Source organism: Camelus dromedarius, chromosome 17 (assembly GCF_036321535.1).
Source record: "Camelus dromedarius isolate mCamDro1 chromosome 17, mCamDro1.pat, whole genome shotgun sequence".
NCBI classification, from domain to species: domain Eukaryota; kingdom Metazoa; phylum Chordata; class Mammalia; order Artiodactyla; family Camelidae; genus Camelus; species Camelus dromedarius.
The window spans coordinates 25,158,730-25,177,136 of record NC_087452.1 but is presented as its reverse complement, the minus strand read 5'-3'; the positions used below and the strand labels follow the sequence as shown (position 1 = coordinate 25,177,136).

At 38.1% G+C, this 18,407-nt stretch overlaps 1 protein-coding gene across 6 annotated transcripts in view; it reads right to left on the bottom strand.

Moving 5' to 3' along the window:
* Window positions 1-18,407, bottom strand: part of FHIT (fragile histidine triad diadenosine triphosphatase) — a 1,253,474-nt gene that overhangs the window by 887,975 nt on the left and 347,092 nt on the right. For all 6 annotated transcript variants that reach the window (XM_031470657.2, XM_064496362.1, XM_010980945.3 and 3 more), the window contains one exon: window positions 9,218-9,309. The gene's annotated coding sequence lies outside the window, so the exon portion shown is untranslated. The remainder of the gene's footprint in view (window positions 1-9,217; window positions 9,310-18,407) is intronic.

Genomic DNA, 18,407 nt, shown 5'->3' with positions numbered 1-18,407 from the left:
TTTCATGAAATAGCTAATTGCTCTGATTCTGCAATTCTTCCATACTTTGAAGCCAAAATAATTTTCTTTTCCTTTTGGTTTTCAATATTTTTCTAGGCCTTTGAAAAGATGCACTGGCCCTAGTCATTAGGCCCAGATATCTAAAGGTGAAAGAATCCATGGAGTGTGTGTGCATTCTTGAGTCTCACATGGTACTACAGAGTGGTGGTGACGGCGTGGTGGGGGGTAGTTCCCCACAAATAAAGCTGATGGTATTATAACCATGCACAATACCAGTCAGCCTAAATTAATGTACCAAAATCTCTATTGTTTAAAAAAAAAAACCCTACCCTGATTTTACTATGATTGATGCACTTTGTTCTAAAGCTCTACCCAACTTCACTTATAAAGATCATCTTGTTTCTCGAGCAAATTCTCAAACCTTAGTGCGTAAGAATCACCTAGGGCTCTGGTTAAAAATGGAGATTCCTGGACCCTGTCTACAAAGAATCTCATTTAATAGATCTAAATGAAGCCCAGAAATCAGAGTTTTTAACCTGAAACCCTAAAGGGTTTATTGGTAGGTAAGTCATTGGTTGATGCCTTGTGGTTGGTTGATGACAACAGTTGCTGAGTCAGTCCTGTATTGAAATACTGGACAACTTGAGTCAGTCTAGGCCAGTCTCTCTCAACCTTGGCTCACGTTTGAATAACACAGAGAGCTTTTAAAAACAGTCACCCTCAAGGATTCTGATTTATCTGGTCTAGGGTGGAGCTTGAGCACTGGTAATTTTAGAGCTACCATATAAACATAGCACAGAGCCTGATGATCATAGGCCCTGATAGCCTAAGGGTGTCAGCTGTCAAAAAGGATTAATTCATCCACTGAGGTGATAAGATTTGGCAAAACTAAAACCCATCCAGATCTCTTATACCCAGTGTGTTTCAGCCTAACATACCCAAGCCAGCCTTATAGCTATAGCACAAAAAACCAAGCCCTTCACTCTGGTTTCCATCTGCCAGCAGAATGATTTAGTAGCTCTATTACAAAAGCAACTCCATTATAATTACAGCATTTGAATTATAAACAAAGCCAAAAAACAAAAAAAGATGCAGAAGGAACAGTGCTTTAATCAAAACTGTAAAATAGAACAATTTCTGGCTGTACTTAAAAGCAAACTCCAAAATATTAAGAGTAAGCTCTCCAAGCCCTTTGATTCCAGCCTCTTTCCCGTAAGAGCAACACATTTTTTTTTTCAATTAAACAGTTTGACAACCTGAAGGAACCCACAGTGCATGATTTAATGAGCATATACTGTATGCATGGTAATCAGTAGGCACACAGTTTGCTCATTTCAAACTGACAAGAGAGCACTACACATTAGTAAAAGGGTTTTTGGGGTCTCTTTTCATTAAATAAGCTTTATAGTTCAGAAACATTCCAACTGTATTGGCAAAGTTGTCACTAGTGGTCCTGGGGTGGCCTTACACTCTGTCACTCTCCAAAGTCCTCAAGTCTTGACGAATAACTTGTTTTTTAAAAAAAATAAAACACAAACACAAAATATACATATTTGAAGGATCTTGCATGTTGTCAGTGGACATGTGGGGCCTTCTGAGTAACGATTCCCTCAGTGATTTCACATCACATGAATTTTAACCCAGTATGTACCTGTTCTTTACAATCACTGCTTTATAAACTAGAAGAGTTCTTGGAAATAATACCAAAACTGCTAAATCATTCAATATTTTAGAAGCAGTATAATGTAGTAGAAAAACCATGGGCTTTGGTGATGTAGAGACAGGGGGTCAAATTCTGACTAAAACCCTTGTATGTGGCCTTGGTCAACTGACATCACTTCTCTGGGGCTCAGTTTCCAATTTATGAAACATGAACAATAATATCTTGTATGGAGAATATTATAGTGTTTCTCACAGTTGTTGCCAACATAAGGATCCTTACATAAACAGTAACTAGATGATCCAAAGAGTTCAGACTATGTAGTTTAACTAAACTAACTAGAGTCTGTCCTTAGATTTCGACCATGAACCTTTACTGGGGTTATATAAGGACAGCAGCAAACTAACATTTATGTGCCATGTGGTCTCAGTTCAACCTCCCAAGATTCTGAAAGGTAGGTGTTATTATCCTATTTTATAAAATCACAAACACAGGAAGCGATCTTCGAATCACATGAGAAATTTCTGACATGTTTCAACATTTCTGACCACAGGAATATGAAACTTTCTGTGTGCCCCTCTTTCCTCTGCTCTGCCTGAAAACTCAGAGAGCACTTTTGTGCTTAGTATCTGTTTGCCACTCTATCAGCAATAGTGATGGGTGGATTTCTTTCCTGCTTTTCTATGTATATTTTATTCATCTTATTTTTAATCAGCTATACACCATCACAAATGAGGTAGAGCCAACTTAGCTAGCTAGCAAGGGAGCTAGGAATGATGAGGATTTGTGTTACTCGATTCCAGGTTAGGGACCCTCACATATATTATGGGAATTACACAAAGATTCTCACAAGCAGTTACAGTGAAGCCATAACTTATTGCTTAGGTCTTATGTTACAGAGAGGAGCAAATGTCTTCTATTTAAGAGGAGAGAATATGGAAGCTTCAGTGTCCTTATTTCTAAAATGGGGATAATATCTATTTCTTAACATTGTTGTAAAGATTCAGAGAGTATTTGCAAAAGCATCCAGTTACATAGTAACTTTTGAAAAGCCTGAAATATTGACCCTTTAAGATAGAAGTGAAGTTCCATTAATCAGAAGCAGTAAAACTCAAATGCCTAACTCTTACATATCGTTTAGAAGTCACTTAGCCCTCTGCCTTCCATGCGCTGATGTAAAATCCTGCCCCAGGCTGGGCGCCCGTCCACACTTGCTGCCCTCCTGTCACGTCACAGGACACATGGAAATCAGAACGTTGTCAACAATCCCTAAATTCTTAATGTAAACATATCTACTGGAAATACAGAACTCTATCAAGAATACACACACGTGAAGTTTTTAGGCTTAGTAATTCATATCTTAGTGTACCCAGAGAACTGGGCCAAAATCATGGGTCTGTCTCTATGTAAAACAGCAAGCTTCCTCATGTTTCAGAGCCACTGACTGTATCTAGAATGTAGCAGATATACCATTAAAATGTCCATTTGTCCTCAAGGAGTCCAGAAAAAGGCAGTGTAGATCCTCATGTGCATACCCTAATAACAACGGATCAGCGATATTTCCTCAGAAGAAATGATATAGTGCAGAGGGGTAAGCTTTAGAAACAGACAGATGTGGATTTGAAGGCGGGCTCTGCCACCCAGTTATATGATATTACCCAATATATTGAACCTCTGAGCCTACAATTCTTCCACTGACAAATGGAGAAAATACTTCTAACTTATATAACTACTGTGAACAGGGATGATATTCAAAATATTTAACAACTCATATGGTGAGGGGACCAAACAGAATGGACTATTCTGAATACCAATTAAATATGCATACCAATTAAATATGAACTTGAGGGACTGAGTTATGAGAATGCCTAGCCTGATCCTGAATCATGGGAGATGGTAAAACATGTAAAACGCAGTAAATGAAGCAAACACGCAGTGCACAAAAATGTGTAATGAAAAACTTATAAGCCGTTAGGCACACAGATGTCTATGCTCTTCACCTCTGCTTTTTTCTCACTTGTGCTAAGCTTTGATTCCACAATTTTATGAAATGGTTGTTAGCTCACAGTGATGAGCCACCTGTGTCTCTTGACTCACAATTGAGACAGTTCTCAAAAAATTCTAGACTCAAAAATACTTCAGGTAATCTCATCAGAATTTTTTTAAATCACCTTTTTTAGAAGGCGCAGGAAAAATGAGTTTTCTATGAACTAGATGTTATATGTACCTCCTTTTTTTTCTTTTTTCCTCCCCTTTTTTAATTGAAGTATAGTCTGTTTACAATGTTGCATTAATTTCTAATGTACAGCAGAATGTTTCAGTTATATATACATATATATTCCTTTTCACAATCTTTTTCATTATAGGCTATTGCAGGATATTGAATGTAGCTCCCTGTGCTTTACAGTAGGAACTTGTTGTTTATCATTAAAATTTTATCAGGTAAATTTTATCATTTATAACTCTTATCTTAATATAATGATCCTTTTATTATTATGAAATACTGTAATATAACCACTTTATCTAGACTTCTTATGCTTCCATAGTATATTTTTCAATTTTACATAATTTATCATTTTTATATACTAACTGACCTTTTTTCTTTTCTTTTCTTTCTGGTTTTTTCTTTGGTTATGGGTGGGGGGAGGTAATTAGGTTTACTTATTTCAATTTTTTTTTTAACAGAGGTACTAGGGATTGAACCCAGCACCTTGTGTATGCTAAGCATGCACTCTACCACGGAGTAATTTCCCTCCCACATCCATCAATTTACTTTAAATTTATCTGTATAGTTGTTCTGTTTTTAATCCATTCTGATAAATTCTGATTTTTAGTTATTTCATTAACATTTAATATAATTAAATATGGTTAATACGATATGGCTGCATTTAGAGCTACAATTTTATTATCTGTTTTCTGTTTGCTCCCTCTGTTTCTTGTTCTCTGTTCCTTTCTTTCTGCATTCTTCTGGGATCATTAAATTAAATTTTAGGATTCTATTTTGCCAGATTTTTAGTGGTTGTTCTAAGCATTAAAATAGACATTCTTGACCTTTCACAGTCTACTTAAGAGTTCACTTCATACAATCTCATATAAAATTTGAAAACCATGCAACTGTATGAGTCCATTTACCATGCGCCCCCCCATTCCTCATGCTATAATTGTCATATGAACAACATCTACACATAGCACATGGTAAACACCACAAGACAGTGTTATAATTTGGCTTTAAAAAGTCCTCTGTATTTTAAAGATACAGAGACGAAAAGTACTCTTTTATATTTACAATCTCTGACATTCTTCATTCCTTCTTGAAGATTTACGATTCCATCTGGTGTTATCTCACTTCAGCCTGAATAACTTCCTTTAGCATTTCTTGTGATGTAGGTCTGCTGGCAATGAATTCTCTTAGTTTACTTTTATCTGAAAATGTCTTTAATTTGCCTTCATTCTCAAAGGATATTTTCACTATACATAGATTTCTGGGTTAATAGGATTTTTTTTTTCTCTCTGTACTTTAAAAATATCATTTTACTTTTCCTGGACCCCGTAGTTTCTGATGAGAAGGCAGGGCTCATTTTAAAGTCCTGTTTCACAGAAGGTAACGTGCCATTTTTCTCTGTTATCAAGATTTTCTCTTATAGTCAGTGTCCAGAAGTTTGACTATGATGTGCCTAGGTATAATTTGCTTCAAATTTACCCTGTTTGAGGTTCGCTGAGTTTCTTGATCTGTAAATGTATGTTATTTCTCCAAATTTTAAAACTTGGGGTCATTATTTCTTCAAATATTTTCCTGCCCCATTCTCTTTCTCATCTCTTTCAAAGATGCCAATTACTTGTATGTTAGACATTTTTATTTTTGTCATGTGGGCCCCTGGGTCTCTGTTCATTTTTTTCTCTTCAGTTTTTTTTTTTTTAATCTTTTTTTTTTCTGTTCTTCAGAAGGAAAATTCCTACTGCTCTATCTTCAGGTTCATTGACAACTTCCTCTGTTACTTCCAATGGATTTAGGCCCACTCAGTGATTTTTTTTTTATTTCAAATACTATATTTTTCAGTTCTAAGATTCCCATTTGACTCTTTTTTTTGGTTTTATTTACTATGTTTTTATTCATTGTAAATGTATCTTTCTATCCTCATTGAGTATGGTTATAATAGCTGCTTTAAACTCTTTGCTAATTCCCACCCCTGGGTCACCTTGTAACAGAGCAGGACCCTGTAGGGCCTTCCAGGATCAGACCTCTCCCCTATATCCTCTGCTGTAGCTCCTCTCTGAAGTACCCAGATAATAGCATCTCATGTATATTTCCTGAGTTTTTCAGATGCTTAAAACCACCACCAAAGGGAAGAAATTAACTACTACTTGATGATTGAGAGTGTGTAGCCCTGAGACCTTCTGGCACCTAGGGGTTGATAGTGTTGACAGCACTGTTACCTCCACATTAACCAATCAGAGAATCGTGCATGAACTGATCACGCACCTTAAGACCCACCCCCCTTACCTGGCCTTTAAATAAGCTTTGCTGAAACCCTTCAGGGAGTTCGAGGTTTTCTTGGGCATGAGCCACCCCCATCCTCCTTGCTCGGCCCTGCAATAAACCTTTCTCTTCTCCAAACTTTGATGTTTCAGTTTGTTTGGCCTCAAGGTGCAGCAGGCACACAAACTTGCCTTCGGTAACAATCTTGGAATTAGTTTTAGACGAGTGCCTTTTCTCTTCAGAAGGGGTCCCATTTTCTTGGCTCTTCATATGTTATGCAATTTGGGGTGGTATGTGAATGTATGAATGTGAATATTATGGAGTGAAGACTCCAGAATCTATTATGGTTCTCTGGAGAGCACTGATTTATTTGTTTCAGCAGGCAATTAATTTGGTTATACCCAAATTACAAACTGTCTCCTAGGTAGCAGCTCAAATCTCAGCTCTTTTATCATTAGCTGTCCTAGTTTTTATCTGCTCCATGCATCCATGGTTCAGAGGTCAGTCAAAAATTTGAGTAGTATACATACATTGAATTGGGAGCTTTCCCTGTCTGTCTCCCTCCTTTGTAGAATTCTAACTTTGTTTTTCAGTGACTGTGATTGCCTTGAACCCTGCTCTTCAGGTCTTGGAACCAAAAAGACGGTGGTTTTTCTACTAGAGTTAGCCACCCCAAGTGACAATAACTTCAACATGATCTCAGTCTAAAAGCTGTAAAATGGGGAGCTCATTCTGCACTGGTCTCTGCCTCCAAGTTTTGAATCTCAATTCCCTTCCCAAATCTACCTGCTTATTTTCACTCTCTAGGGCCTTCAGGTAATTTTCCCCCCATACTTTACAGTTGTTACCTATGAAAATGTCAGGTTCAGCAGAGCTTACTTAGCCATACTGGAACCTCCATTCATTACCTCATTTGGTAATTTTTAGTTTTGGTTTTAAGTAGAAATGTTAAATCAGACATAGAGCTTTCCTGATCATCCTGCCAAATACATAAGAAGATTTGGAATGAAAGCACAGCACAAAGTTAAATGATAAGATGATAAAACATCAATCAGATCTGGCTCTTACACTGGCAGCATTTAATCTCAAAGCAATGAGGCTTGTACAGGATCACGACTACCAAAGATTATCTACATGGTACTTTGCCACATTATTTATTTTACCTCAGTTTTTTTGGTCTCAGATAGCTCTATATCTTGCTTCATTGAAAAGTGCAATAGGTAACATCCTAAGAGAAACAGAATATTGAAGATAACATCCTTAAACACCAATACAGAGTTGGTAAGTGCAGGTTTTCTTCTAATAACAATCCTTACCATTTCTTGAGAGCTTCTGTGTGCCTGATACCTTGCTAATCATTTTATAAAAATTGTCATTTAATGCTTCATAGCCATTCTATGAGGTACTTCTTATAATTAGCCTCATATTATGGAGGAAGATACCAAAGCTCAGAGAGGTTAAAGCAGTTAAGTGACATCACACAGCAAATAGCAGAAATCTGAATTAGTCCTTTTAAAGAAAAGAAACAGCAAAGGATGGGTATTTGTAATCATGAAGCACATGCTTTTTACTATTAGAAGACAGAAGAGAAATCTTTTTAACCAAAAAGGAGTAAGTGGAGATCTGAAAACTTGAAGTTACAGTCTACAATTCCTCCTTCCACTAATTACTGATATTAAAATGCCACTCTTTCAGATATATACTTTATATTGACAGTGTTCGTGCTTAAAAGAGCCTTTTTCAGGGCTTAAAAATACCAACCAGAACAATAACACAATGATCAAATAATTCCATGTCAAGATTATAGTAAACAGGCATGTAACACCAGTGTTCTATTTCAGTTCATTTCACTTACTACCCTTAAACCTTCTATGTCTTCCAGAAAAACTCTCTAGATAGGCAGGTGATTCACCAGTCAGAAATCAGGCACATTAAGAAGTGAGGATGCCTGACGCATGCCAGAATAGTCTGCATTTGGTGAGTAGTTCTAGAAAACACAGCAATGTCTCACAGTCCAACAATCTTGGGGGGCAATCTTGCCCAACTTTGTAAACTTTGCATAAACCTATGGGTTAGTTTCAAGTGACTGTGGAATGAGAGAATAGAAGGCAGGGCCAAGAGCAAGTAGGCAAACAATGTAAAGTGGAAACAGGAGACTTGGTCTTGACTGAAAGCAAGAAAAAGGATACAGTATCTTTATGCTCTGACGCATGGGGCCATTCAATATTTATATCTGTTACACATGCTAAATTGTTCACTGAGACCTCAGAATGGGAGCAACTATCAAGGGAGTCAAGACGAGAAGGGGTGAGAGAAAAGGAGAGGGGTATACACATGTGAGTTCTAGGGGGGCGTTAAATGAACACAGCCCACTGACAACATGCTGGGGAAATTTCGCCCCATTAGCACATTTCCCTTGCTTTATTGCTATTTTTTAAATGCATATTCAACTTATCCAGTGAAACCATTCAGAGACATACAAAGACAAGTAATTATTTTGCCCTGTCTTCAATTCTTTTTATAAGATTTATTCTTCACTTCCCAAAGTATGCCACTATGTCTTTCTCTGACCAAGAACAATTCCTTGCCATTTTAGGAGATATGTTTCATATCAGAAGCATCCTCCTGCTACAGCTAATGTCATTTCTTTTTCATGATCATTCTCAAAATCATGCAAAGCATAACAACTTGACTTTGTAACTGTTTAACCTTATTTTTTATACATAAAAATTATGAAATATGTGTAAGTGCCTGGTGGGGGGAGAATAATATAGTAGCATGTCAATCAGGTAACAGTTAAACTACATTTCATGGAAAGGAACGTAATGCTTTCTTAAAAAAGTGAAGTCATCACTCCTTTATTTAACTGACATAATATTTATACTCCCAAGTTTTAAGTGGCAGCTACAAATAGAAGATGGGAGAGAGTAAATTCTCCAAGGGAATTGAGCCCTGAAATTTTTCCATTTTAAGAGTGCTATTTCATACGTACGTGGGAATCTTACTACTATTACAAAGATGCGCATAGTAGGTCCGTTATACCGAACTGTATGAAAAATTTTAAATTAAGTAAATGTTACCTCTCTGAATACTGTCACTTCCTTGGATGCTCAACAGCAGGGTGCACGAAGATTTGATAGAAGGTCTCGGCAGGCAGGCAGTCCTAGGATACCTACACCATGAACGAGAAATTCACATGATCATTTCAGCAGTGATCCAAATGTCTTCTAGGTACAACTTCATTAGGGACATTCACCATGAATACTGAGCTAGCATGACTGCATTAGTTCTGTTAAAAGGTCAGAATAAAGGCACATGTGCGATTCCTGTAAAGTATTATTACTCTGCACAAGAGAGATCGCGACTAAAGAGTGGCTTCAGTGACTCCTACAAGATCACATAAAGGAAGCAGCAGAATGGTGCTTTGACATTTCATCTTCTCATTTCTCATCCTGGGCTGTTCTGGCTGCATTATTATTTGACCCTCCTCAGATCCAGCCAGTCTTGGCACTCGGGTATTCAATTTAGAATGATAAGGCCAACAACAAGTCCAGCAGGAAGAGGACTTCCCTGGTTTTGTGGTGGTCTATGCCAAAGCATTTATCTGAAGAGTATTTTGCAGGTCAGTTTACATCTTGTCCTTTGAAACTCTGGTGTCCATGAGAATCTGAGGGAACCTAACAATGGAAGGAATGTGGCTTTTTGGCCCTACTGGCCTGAGTTTGAATTCAAGTAATGTATTTACTATCTGTGTCTTATACAGCAGCTGAATTTCATTGAACCTTACTTTTCACCTCTGCCAAATGGGTATAATAATATATGAAGGGTATATTTATCAAGAGAATAATTTTTTAAAATGAGGATAAAACACCAAGGACTACTTCATGGCACATGTTAGGTGCTCAGGCAAAGTGAGAACCCCATGCCCCACGCAGGGACAACTCCAAAGGAGAGACGTGACAGAGAAACCAGAGGAGACCCACTGCGCATAAATCGCTCAGTGACAACGTACTAATTCTCCAGCTGATCAGCTTCTCTCTGCTCAGACTTCTACTTCTGCTTTGCCTTCACTTGACCTTCTTTGAAATAAAAGTATCAAAATTATAAACACCTATTCATTTCCTAGGATTTTGTTTAAAGGTAACAAAAGGTTTATTTCCTTTCTTTATCTTATGGTTTTTGGTCTGTATCATGTTACATGATCTGCTCACGCAGTAACTGAAAACAGGTAATCATTTATTCAACAAATATTTATTGAGTTCCTACCAAGGTGTCAGGTACTGTTCTCTCCAGCAGTAAACAAATAGCCCCAAATCCTGCCTTCATAATGCCTGCATTCTGGTGAGGGAGACAGATAGTAAACCAAAATAAATATGTAAAATACAAGACTGGTTAAAAAGTACTGCATGCTCCGTAGAAACACAGAGTGAGAAAGATTATGAGTGTAATCGGTTGAATTATGGCTTTTTCACCTGTGCCAAAAAAAAAAAAACAAAAAAACGTTGAAGTCCTAACCCCTAGTACCACGGAATGTGACTTTATTTGGAAAAGAGATCAATACAGATGTAACTGGTTAAAACGAGGTCACACCGGAGTAGAGTGGGCCTCTATTACAAAAGACAATCATGTGAAAATAGACACACAGGGAGAATGCCATGTGATGACCAAGGCTGAGATTAGAGTTATGCAGCTGCAAGCCAAGGACTGCAGGCAACGCACTGGAAACTAGGAAGAAGGACTTCCCTGCAGGTTACACAAGGAGTGTGGCTCTGGTAGGACTTCATTTTCAGACTTGTAGCCTTCAGAACTGTGAGAAAATAAATTTCTATTGTCTTAAGCCACCCAGTTTGTGGTACTTTGTTACAGCAGACCTAGGAAACTCATAGTGAATCTGGAGAAATAGTTGCATCTTTAAGCGAAGAGATAATGAAGATCTTACCCAAGAGGATAACGGCTCAGGAAGGACCTCAGTGAGGTGAAGATGGTCATAAAGATGGCTTTGGATGAAGGAAGTTCCAAGCAGAGGGAACAGAAATGCAAAGGCCCAGGGCAGGAGAATGTTTGGTGGATTACAAGGACAGTATGGAGGCCAGTGTGGCTAGAGCAGGGAGGGGAGAGTGAAGCACGTGAGACAAGGTCAGAGCCATGACAGGGAGCTGGAGGGTGCTGGACTCTGGGGCCATTGGAAGAACTTGGTCTTTTACTTGCAGGCCAGCAGACAGTGCTGAGCAGAGCTGGCATAAGATCTGATGTACATTTAATAAGATCTTTCTGGCTCTTTGAAAAAACACTGAAAGGGCATGGCCACGTAAGAGAGTCCTGCAGTAACCCTGGCGAAGAAAGGTTCTGGTCAGATAGCACAGAGGGTAGGGAGAAGTGAGCAGTTGTCTGCTGCATGTTTTAAAAGAAGATCCAAAAGGATCTGCAGTGGTCCGCAGGGAGAGAGATACGCCAGAGTTCTTGATAATAATCTTCTCAAATTGCCAGACCAGACAAAGATAGTGGCAATATATTTAACAGCAGAGAATAAATAAACAGAATATTTAAGGAACTCCTAAAATCAAGAAAAAGATGAGTAAACAAATAGAAAAAAAGGCATGTTAAAAGAGAAAATCTCAATGGACAGCGAACATAAGAAAAAAACAAAAAAAGCTCAGCCTCACAAGAGGAAAATGCAAATTAAAATAATGGAATTCCATTTTTCTTCTATGAGAATAGTAAACATGAAAAAGACAAATTCAGTGTTGTTCAAGATGTGGAAAAAATAGCATAGTCCTCTAGTTTACTTCTGGCAGAATCATGAATTGGTATATCATTCTAGTGAGTAATTTTGTTGCATTTATCAGGAGTAATACTACATATATCCCACTGCAGACTGATACTTCTTGTGGGGTACACTGGGCTCAAGCAACACAGAGATATTTATCAAAAAGATTATTGCAATGTTTTGTTTTGTTTTGTTTTGTTTTGTTGTATAGCAAAACTTGGAAGTGACCTAAAAGTTGCCCTGAAAAGGGAATAGGTAAGTAAACTGTGCTATATTTTATAGAATGGAATATTATTCAGCTGTTAAAAGGAATCAGTTGGTTTTATAATCATCAGTATAGATAAGTTTCATAAATAATGTTGTATTAAAAAAAACAATAAGAATTTAAACATACAAACATAATAGTACATATTAGTTGTGGGTACATCTATGTGTACAAAAAAAAAAATAAACAACAGACTGATTAAATACATCCTAAATTTATGGTAGGGAATTCTGGGGAGAGGGTGTAGGCAGTTGAGAGAGTGGAGAGTGAAAGGAAAGATAGGATATGGTAGTTAAAAGGGTATTGGTTTCATCAGTAATTTCCTTTACAAGAAACAAACACACAAACTGGAATTAAATCTAACATACATAAACAGATGCTCCTTTTTCGAAAGTAGAAATACAGGTGTTTTTCATACTATCTTTTGTGCTCATTTGTATTTTAAAATTTTCCTCTAAAGAAGGAAGGAAAAACGGAGATAGGGAGGGAAGGAAGGAGACAGAAAGAGAGGAGGGAGGGAGGAAGGGAAGGTGGAGGGGAGGGAGGAAGGGAAGTTGGAGGGAAGGGAAGAAGGAAGGAAAGACACCCATCACCAGTTCTGATGCGCACTTAACTGGTCACAGAGGGTTGGTTTCTTTAAGGATTAGACTCAGAACTATGTTTTAATAATCAGTGAGAAGGATGGTGATTCCTCCCACCTTGGCTCAGCTGGGAGGACTGAATTTAAGTTCAGCCAGCAGAGGGAACCATCTGTCATTTGGAAAGACACTAGCCCTCAGCCAGGAGAACCAGTAGCCTACCCCTTCAGCACACACCAGCACCTGTGGAACCACAGGGAAGAGGGAACGCACACTTACAGAGTAAACTGAGAGCACACCATGGACATCTTTTCAACCTTTCTAAAGGGCTCGCTGTAATTTTATAGAATCAGGGGAACAATATGCTTGATTAGTTCTTCAGCAGACTTAGCAATTTTGCTTTTTATATTTCTCTCCTTGAAGCAAGTTTGCCATTAACCTTATATGTCCTAGGGCTTGAGATTAGATTTTTTTTTTCCCCTCCAAACTAGAATTTTTGCTTTAAAATAAAAACTAGCTTTAGGATCATTCTTTTTTTTTTTTTTTTTTTTTTTTGGCCACTAATAACCAAAAGACCCTCTCTGAGGCAAGGAGGTCATTCTTTACTGAGGCTAGAATTGTAAAGAATGTTCCTTCTCTTCCTGGAGGGAAAATCTGTGGGAAAAAAAAAAAAAACCTTGCAGGAAAGTTCAGTAATCATGAAGTGAAAACCCAAAAGAACCCGATGCTTCCTCCTGGGTCAGTACTGTGTTTAAAAATGCCGTATACGTACACTTCCTTGAGAGACCCGAAGGCACTGAAGAAGCAGTTAGCCAAACCGTTAAAGAAAAATCTGGCAATCACCACATCTTTACATAATGCACCCAGGAGGCAGAGAGCAACAGTTTAATGCTGGATATGCCTCAATTGCTTTGCCCCACCACAGCCCTAATATTTAAGTATCATCTTTTTGTGTGTGTCATCCTACAGATGGGATTTGGGTTGGTTTCTAACAACAAAACAAACAAACAAGGTAGACAGGGCATGTTATGAATAAGTTACCAATGTCAATGCGCTATTTTGTGCCTTTGAATCTGGGTGATGATAAATGTGATCCCGCACGTGGAAATTACTTTTCAGAGCTACTACACTGAATCATTTAATTTGTCTGGGTAAGTACTTACAATCATGTGGCTGCTCTGCCCTGCAATAAACATTGGATGTTCAGATGAACAAATGAAATATGTGATAACTCCTTATAAATGGAGCCGCACCAAAGGGCATTCAGCAAGGGGGCTGTGCACCAGAGTATGGCTGGAAAAAAATTACACTCCAGTGCCCTGAAAATGAAAATAAAGAATCACATGGCCTCTGGTTCTACACCTTCTGCCTCTGGCTAGAAACACAGCTGAGGCCTCACAATATAATGATGGGGAACTGTTGCTATTTGGGGTTGTCACAAGATAACTTATCACACTATTCAGGACACATGAGGACACTATCAATTTGTTCCTTCAGATCATAAACCTGAGGATGCTTTAGCAAAATAGCATAGGGAGAACATTTCTGCATAGTGGTTAAGAACATGCATTTGAATCCCAGGCTCTACCAACCAATTAAGTGCATGGCTTTATCGTAGTCATCAATCTCCTTTATGCTCATTTTCCTCATTGGTAAAATGGGGATAATAACTTTGCCTTCCTCATAGAGCTGCAAGGGGCTCATTTTATGTAAAGGGCCTGGAACTTGGTTAGAATTCATAGAAGCAGTTACCATCGCCTTTTTTAAAAACATCGTCATTGGCATCATAATTGTTATGTTTAACAGAAACTTTATTTTCATCCACTTTCCTCATTTTCATTCAAAGTTCATTAAAAGCACATTGTTGGTAATTAATGACTTTCATTCGGTTAACAAAGTATTTATTGAGTATCTAATAAGCACCAGACACTGTGCTAGGGGCTGGGGCACTAAGGCGATCAAAATCAAGCAAGATCTATGCCTCCTGGAACCTATTAGAGGAGACAGACACTAGTCAGAAGGCTCCCACAGGGCGTATATGTTTCCCAGCTGAGGAAAGAGCTCTAAAGGAAAGGGGCAGATCCTTCTAAGAGATACTAAAAAAAGGAAGTTGAATTTAACATGAGACCAGAAGGATGAGAAGGAGGTAAAACAAGGGGTGGAAGGATGGTCTTCCAGGGAAAGAGAACACAACATTCAAAGGCACAGAGTTTATAGCATGTCTTCATTGTTCCTGAAAGTCAAGTCAGTGCAAAACTGTCTACTGGATGGTCCATTTTAATTGAACAACTATATATCCGATACCTACTGTGTGCCAAGCACTGTGCTGAGCCCTAGGACACAGTAACAAGCAAGACAGATAGGAATCTGTACCCCCAATCTTTCCTCCTGATACTTATTCCTCTATTTGGAAATCACACTAAAGTCAATGTTTACTTTCTAAGCAATAAATTCCACCTTTAGTTTTGATCCCAAAGAGATTCTACCAACTTGGAAAAACTGTAATGCTTTCTCTGGTCGGAAAAGGAAAGTTACATAAGCTAAAAATTCCTTTTCTGCTCTAGGGACCAGGAAAACTACAAACAAATTTAGTTCATTCATTCCATGGGCATACCAACATATACTAGTAAAGACGGTCACATTTCTGTCTTATGGGTAATTGTTTTATTACTTGCACAATACCTTTAATTTAGTAAAGAGCCTCAAATTCTTTGGGAAATTGGTTAAAGAGAGGAAAGACGGGAAAGTAAAAAAGGAACATAAGGGGAGTTTCTTGAGGTCTGGGAATTGTCCAAAGTGCCTTCTGCAGTTTTCACAGTACTTTTGGATGGATGAATAGATCAATGATAAATACAAAACTCTCCTGGCTCAACTTGTGTTCCATTATGGGGGATGGAGTGGGTGAAATTTGCTTACTTTTCTCTAATCTCCAGTTTGAGAGGAAGAGCTCAAAAAAGTAGCTGAAAAGTTTAGTTGTCACTGTTAAGCAGCTCAATAGAAGAACCATGGAGACCACAAGAAGAGAGAGGTAAGAGAACTTACAGGTATCCTTACAGATTTATTTCAGGCAATGAGGTCCTTGTAACAGAACATTTCTCTCTCTTTCTCTAGTGCTAGTCAAAACAAGAGAAATGTCATAATTTAAACTGATGTCTAAGTAACAGGGGAAAATGTTAAGTTTCTTTATGACAAAATGGAAATACATTTGCAATTCTATTTTCTGATGTTCTCTCAGTTGTTTTGGAAAAAAAACCAGTTAGTCCTTTTGCTTTAAAATTCCCCATTGGGAGAACTAAACTATAATCTATATGGTTAAATACCAGAAAGAGGAGGAATAAATTTAAAAAGAAGTTTAGAAGACATCCACTTTATCAATATCAGAGCATCATGGAGTTTAGTCTTGTTTATGGCTAAATCCATCCCATTTACAGCAAAAAACAACAAATGTTGCATTCAAGGCAGCATTAAAAACTCTCATCCTTATCATTAGCTCAATATATTAATGAGACTTTCTGAATTAATCTCTGGTCACGAACTGTTGATGTGATATAACAGCAGTAAATAGTGCACAGATTGCTTCAAGTAGCTGGCTAAGACCAGTTTCATGATGCTTCAGTTCTTTGACAGGTAGAAAATTAAATCATTTCTGCATTCACCTAAGATTAAATCATCTCTGTATTCTAAGATTGAATCATTTCTGTATCCCTTAGAAACTCTTCAGGGCTAACAAGTACATCACTTCCCCAACTAGTCGATAAACTGAAAAGAAAATAATATTAAGCGATGGTACTTGAGGAAATAGTTAAAACAAGAGACTCAGAAAACAAGATTGTGAAGATATATAATGAGATTCTCAAAACGGCAAGGTGAAGGAAGGAGGGAGTCACATCTGAACAACGAATGTTTTTAAAAGGTAAGTTATTCCTTAAAGCAATCACCAAAGTGTGAGAGTTCCTCCCATGGTTCTCCACCTTACTCTGAAAGGGAACTTCTTATAATGCAAGACTAAGAGAGCCAATTACTTCAGCACCAAGCTATATCCTAAATCTCCGGACTTGGCAGTTCAAAAAAAAAAACTCTTGGAAAATGTTCTTATAAAATCTTCACTAAGAACTGTGACTTTATAAATATAGACTCTAAAAGAATGAATGAAAACTAAGCAATTAGATAGCAAAGTAGAGAAGAGAGAGCACTGAATAAAAGACCTAGTGGTTTCAGGTGTACCTCCACAACTAACCAGCCCTGAGATTTAGATAGTATTTATAATAGAAATCAAAATCATAAGAAATTAATAATTACACAGTACTTAGTATGCCAATAGCTTTCTGTACATTGTCTAATGTAACCCTTACAATAGCGTAAGAGGGAGAAACTCAAAATGCCACACTGGAGAGAAGAGAGTTGAGTAGACCCCCCGGCTGCTCTAAGTGGTAGGATCAGGATTCAGACACAAGGTTCTCCAACTCCAGAGCCCAACCTTTAACGATGCATTCTGCAGACAAGTTCAGTAGCCTCCTAAGAAGATCTAAAAGGCTTCTTTCAGCAATGAGGTACTACAATTTATGAGGCAAGATAGGATAATGGAAAAAGCTCAGGCAGGTTTTGAAGTGACTTTGTGGCCCAGGATGTTGCGGAAAAATGTGTTACAGCTCTGTGTCACAGCTCAATTGTGACACCAACCTGGATCCAGGAGACCAAGCAGCACTCAGAGAGTTGGAGAACTCAGGTTTGTTATGCCAGCAGGCCAAGAAAAGTTAACACTTCAAGCTCTGGACCCAGACCGTAGGTTTACACAGACCTTTTATAGGCTGCCAGTTTTACACTTTGCAACATCATATGCAAATAAAGTATAACAGAAGTTGACCAACCAGGAACAAGCTTTGTAGAAATAGACCAATCAAGAGTGAGCTCCATGCAAATAAAGTACTACAAATGGACCAATCATAAGTTAGGGAAGTGGACCAATCAGAAGTGAGAGTAATAACCAATCAGGAGTGAAGGAAATAACCAATTAGAAGTGAGCTCAGGAAACCAATAGAATTCTAGGTGTAAGTTAGCAGCTTTAGAGGCAAAAAGTGAGGTAGAGCCTCTGGACCAGGGAACCGGAGGGTGCTGGGAGGAGTGCAGCAGCCCTGCCTAGGGGTCCTGCCAGTCTTTTTATGGGGCTTCCCACCTCAAGGAGAGCAGCTTCTTCTCGAAACCTTGGATTCTCAGATAACACTACTTAATCTACAGGCTGTCCTAAGCATCAGAGGTAATACTAGAGCTACTAGCCCACGGTAGTAATGATGATAGCTAACATTTACACAATGCTAACTATGTATCAGGGACTAAGCCTTTTTCACACATTGAATCACGTAGACACAATGACCTAAAGAATACTATTATTTTTATTCCTGTTTTACAGAGGCATAGACAGTTACCTGAACTGGGATTCCAATCCAGACAGACTGACTCACTCAACAAATCATACATATTGCCTATTGGACACATAGTGATACACAGAGGACCCCTGCTGTTTCCCAAATTCTATGTTAATCTCACACAGAGTTTAAGATAAATTCAGGAGACTAGAACAATCCATATGTATATCCAGATAATCTGGCTACTTCTGGCATTCAGCAGATTATACTTAAAAAAAAAAAAGTGACTTCAATAGG